The sequence below is a fragment of the Macaca nemestrina genome, chromosome 9 (assembly GCF_043159975.1).
Source record: "Macaca nemestrina isolate mMacNem1 chromosome 9, mMacNem.hap1, whole genome shotgun sequence".
In the NCBI taxonomy this organism is placed as follows: domain Eukaryota; kingdom Metazoa; phylum Chordata; class Mammalia; order Primates; family Cercopithecidae; genus Macaca; species Macaca nemestrina.
Window position 1 is genome coordinate 142,515,139 of NC_092133.1, and position 5,403 is coordinate 142,520,541.

The following is a 5,403-nucleotide window of genomic DNA, read 5'->3' on the forward strand; positions in this document are numbered from 1 at the left end:
GCGAGGGCGGGGCAGGAGGCCCAAGCTCTCCACTCCAGGCTGTGTTTCCTTCTAATGCCAGGTCGCGGGCTGGGACTATTTGAGTGTGGAGGGGCACAGGCTTGTTAAAGCCTGGATTCATGCTCTGAATTGGGGGTGAGGCTGTGGAACCGGCCGGGTGGGGAGGGCTCGGGGCCATCCAGGAAGGAGCACACGTCTGTCCCCCCAGTGCGTTTGCCTCCCTCTTCCCCCTCCAGGCATCTGCAGCATCTGCTCTGCTCCCTCCTCTGATGGGCTCTGCCTCCAGTGAATGCCAGGGCTTCATGCTCGTGAAAAAGACCCACGTAAATGGGACCATCTTTTTCAACAGTGTGCGGGTCAACGTGGGGTCAGGAAAAAGACCCACGTAAACAGGGCCATCTTTTTCAACAGTGTGCAGGTCAACTTCTGGTCAGGAAAAAGATCCACGTAAAGGGCAGCCATCTTTTTCAACAGTGTGCAGGTCAACCTACCTTCAGAAAAAGACCCATGTCAACGGGAACCATCTTTTTCAACGGTGTGGGGCTCAACTTCCGGTCAGGAAAAAGATCCACTTAAACGGCAGCCATGTTCTTCAACAGTGTGCGGGTCAACCTACGTTCAGAAAAAGACCCACGTCAACAGGAGTCATCTTTTTCAACAGTGTGTGGGTCAACGGCCAGTCAGGAAAAAGATCCACTTAAAGGGCAGCCATCTTTTTTAACAGTGTGCGGGTCAACCTACATTCAGAAAAAGACCCACCTCAACGGGAACCATCTTTCTCAACAGTGTGCGGGTCCACATCCAGTCAGGAAACAAAACCCCCTCAGTATGTGCAGGAAGTTCGGATTTACACAACCTTGGGGAGGGTGGGAGCAGTGTGACTCAGGGTAATTCCACAAGTTGGGGGTGGCAGAAGCTGCGGGCCCCAACCAGCAGTCCTCAGGAGCCGTCAGCAGAGCCACGGGTCAGGCTTCCCTTCTCCCACCCACAGCAGCTGCTGCAGAAATCACAGCTTCTTCCAGTCATGTTCCAAGAGCTTCGTGTGGGTGGAGCCCAAACCAACCTTGCCTGCAAGCAGGTCTGTAATAGGGACCCCCAGCTTCCAGGCACAGAGGAGCTCTTAGAGTGGGAAAGGATAATGTTGACTGTTAACAGAAAATCTTTTGCACACAGGAAGAAGAAAACCTTGCCAGCTTCCTTAAATGTCTTCCCCCTTTCTCCCTTATGATCCCTGAAGCCTGTGCACATTCTCAGATATAGTGAGGTGAGGCCCAGAGGCAGCAGCTGATCTGGGAATGGGGAGCACTGATTAAGGTTTGTTGCAAAACTTAGATCACCGTGCAAAGCTTCCCACTTTCCTACTAAGCCTCGAAAACCCATCAGTAGAGTTCACCTGGCCAGGCGCGGGCTCTCACGCCTGTAATCCCAAACCTTTGGGAGACCGAAGTGGGCAGATCACAAGGTCAGGAGTTCGAGACCAGCCTGGCCAACATGGTGAAACCCTGTCTCTACTGAAAATGCAAAAATTAGCTGGGCGTGGTGGCACACACCTATAGTCCCAGCTACTCGGGAGGCTGAGGAAGGAGAATCGTTTGAACCCGGGAGGCAGAGGTTGCAGTGAGCCGAGATCACACCACTGCACTTCAGCCTGGGTGACAGAGCGAGATTGCATCTCGAAAACAAACAAACAAAAAAACCCACCTCACCTCTGCCGCTACCTCTCATGCACAGAGCCAACTCTTCCACGGTATTTCTGATGGAGAGTCGTCCAGTCTGTGGAAAGTTTTCACGTCCTGCCAAGAAACCCTCTTCACTGAGACCTGGCCCTCTTCATTAAGAAATTCCTGCTTTGTATAACAAATGGGTCTTTTTTTTTTTTTTTAAATGCTCAGACACTCATCATCGTCCAGTCTCCTAGAGCCATGTGGAGGAAAACACTCCACCTCCCTCAGAACAGGGTTTCAATAACTGAGGGCACCTTTGACGACTCGCAGTGTCTTCTTCAGGCCAAGCCAGAGCAAGCTGGCTCTGCCATGCCCTGCAGATGGAGCAGTGTCTCACAACAGCACTCAGGATGAGAGCTACCAAGTGATTGATAATCCAGGTGATCTTGATCACTCTTCTCTCGGTAAATTACAGATTATCAATGTCGCCTCCCTCTTGTGCCCCAGATCATACTTCCTATTTCATTCTTTCTAGCTCTGAATCCGTCCACGGAACTCACACTGTCAGCTCACTATAAGCTTATTGCCAACTAAAACGCCCAGCTCCATGCCTGGCTGTCTGGGCCCGACAGTCCCTCCAAATCTATACTTCAGCAGCTGATGTTTTGGTGGTTTCTTCTAAAGGTGAGACTTCATAGATGGCCCTGTTAAATTTGCTTTTCTTGGTCTTGGTCCAGCATTGTATCTGGTCAAGGTGATTGAGATAGGGAAAGAAAAGAAGATGACAATACAAACTATAAGGATGTCTATGAAGTCCAAAATGAAATAAATGCAAAATAAAGAGGTCTCAACATAATCGGGAAGAGTAATAAACTTCAGGGGCAGGGCCAAGGGTGTAAGTCACATAATACTAGGCAATGGTTAGGGAACGGGGTGCCTTTTCCTTCCGCCTCTGTCCAGATGTAAGGGGAGCCACATTCACATGGAAATGCACCTTGTGAAAAGCTAAATACCTCATCAGAAACACACGCTGTGAAAAGCAGGACGTCTCTCAGCAAAATATTTGTCTCTGTCCTGTCTCCAATATGGATTTTGCAATAGTTTTAGAGACGCCAGTCAAGTAGATGGGAACATAAAAATAACCTGCCTTAACTGTGTTCTCTGTCCCATATCAAACACTAAAACTGAATTATGTTTCCACATATTCCCAGCTGTCCTATAATCACCTTCATTTATGACATGCATCTGGTAACGGAGGGCAAAATACATAAAATTCCTTAAAAGAATTAAATGGACTAAAAATTATTAGATTTACAGTATTATTACTATAAATTTTTATATTTCTATTTTTAAATTTCATATAAGCCTAAGGGAATTTTACATTTAATTAATGTCCCCGTCTCATAAAAGTTGTAGGGTAAATGCCATCATTCCAAGACCTGAGAGAGCCTTCCTTCAAAGAACCATGAGCATAAACAGTGGAACGTCAGTACACTAAAACCTATCGACACCAGGCCAGCCCCGGCATGGAGAGAAATAGCCCATGCTCAGTTACCATGAACCAAAGCAGGGTTTTGGGTTGTGTTTCTTCATTGTTCATCTGCTTCTCTTCTTTGTTTGTTCATTCATTTGATTTATTTTTATCTTATACTTCCAAATGGTCCCCAAATAGAAGAAAGTGAAGGAGTAGATAATTTCTAGCATTCTCTTGTTTTGTCTTAATCTGACAGTAGCAGAGATCGTCCCTGAAATTACTGGGTACTGAAGACTATTATACACACATCCTAACACATCAGCATCCAAAATTACTTCATCTTTCATTATAAGTCAAATGTCAATGCACTTAGCAGAATCCCTTCTAAACTCAGTTTCCAAAATGTTATAATTTATTTATGAGCAGAATGCTTTTATTTATGGAGACAATTCTAAGTTCTACACAATTTGGATCACAACGATTGGAAAAACACCAACACATATTTCCAGTTAATAAACATATTGCATGGATCAATATGATTTTGACATTAATACATTTGAATAAAAACAGATTTTTAAATAAAAACTACATTAAATATTCTCTCATGGCTGGGCATGATGGCTCATGCCTGTAATTCCAGCACTTTGGGAGGCTGAGGCGGGCGGATCACCTGAAGTCGGGAGTTTGAGACCAGCCCGACCAACATGGAGAAACCCCATCTCTACTAAAAATACAAAATTAGCCGGGCGTAGTGGCGCATGTATGTAATCCCAGCTAGTTGGGAAGGCTGAGGCAGGAGAATTGTTTAAACACGAAACTCCATCTCAAAAAAAAAAAAAAGAAAAGAAAAATTCATTTTCTGCCTTTTATGTCATTAAGCAGAGAATTTAAAATTTCATTCCCTCAGGAAAGGTATTTCTACTTAGGCCTAGAACTGGCTCTCGTTCAACTTTGTGTGTGAAAACACGCAGAGTTTGAGATCAGTGCTTTATCTAGAAGAAACATTGTGGGAAACTTTATGTGCCATATTCCAGTGAGAAGATGGGGCAGCCAGGGAGGAGCTGCTCAGAGAGCCCGGCGTGCATCTGCAAAGGACGAGACCCAGTCGGACTTGCCGGAGTGCAGAGGCCTCGGAGAGCTCTGACCAGTGGTCACCCCCACGGCTGTCCATGCAGGAGGACTGGCCGGAGTGCAGAGGCCACAGGAGAGCTCCGACCAGTGGTCACTCCCAGGACCTCTCTTTATAAGGCCTCCAGTTCCACTCCCATGATTACCCATTAATCTATTAACCCATTAATTTATTGATCCATTAGTCCACCAATAGATTAATCTATTCATGAAGTCAGAGCCATCATGATCCAATCACCTAGTAAAGGCCCCAACTTTCAATATGTTCAAACTGGGAATTAAGTCTCCAACACATGAAATTTGGGGGACACACTTAAACCACAGCAAATATCAAGAGTTCAGGCCAGGTTTTCAGAGGTAGAAAGTGTTTTGTTTGGTTTTGCTTTGTTTTGTTTTGTTTTTTTCCATCAACATTTTTGAAAAGGGAAGTGGGAGAGGCAAAAATATGAGTGGTTTCTGATTCATCCCAACACACATACTGCTTACTGAAGAGGCCAGAATACATAGGTATGTATGTGTATACATATATACACAGTGTAATGTAGTGCACGTGACATATGTATATGTTTAGATATACATCATGTAATGTAATAGAGGTATCTGCATACGTATATACAATGTAATATAACAAACTATTTTTCCCGTGGAACTACTCCAGCAAATAGGGTGTGTGCTCGGGTGCCGTGAGCCCTGCATGCCCCCAAAACCGACACTGTCAAACCATAGTTGATTCCTTGGAAATCACCTGGGCTCAGGGGTCAGAAGCTCTGTCTTCCCTCAGGAACGTGAGACTGAGAATGGAAAGCAGCCTGAAGGCAGAACTGGGGGCTCTGGAGTGAGGCAGACCGGTTTCTGATCACGGCTCTGGGATTGGAGCTGCACGGCTTGGGTGGACCATCCGCCGGTTTCCTCACCTACAACCATGGCAATGCATCTCCTCATCTGGCTGGGTGAAGGTGAAGGCTCAACGGGATAATGTGTTTGTCATGTTTTGCCCAGAGAAACCCCCCAAAGACAGTTATTGAAATAAGCCGGGTGCTCTGCATAGCCTCACCCTCCTAGACTTTAAAGTGGCAGGAGGGACCAGCTGCCACTTCCTGCCTTAACGTACCCTGAAGACTCACTGAATACACTTAA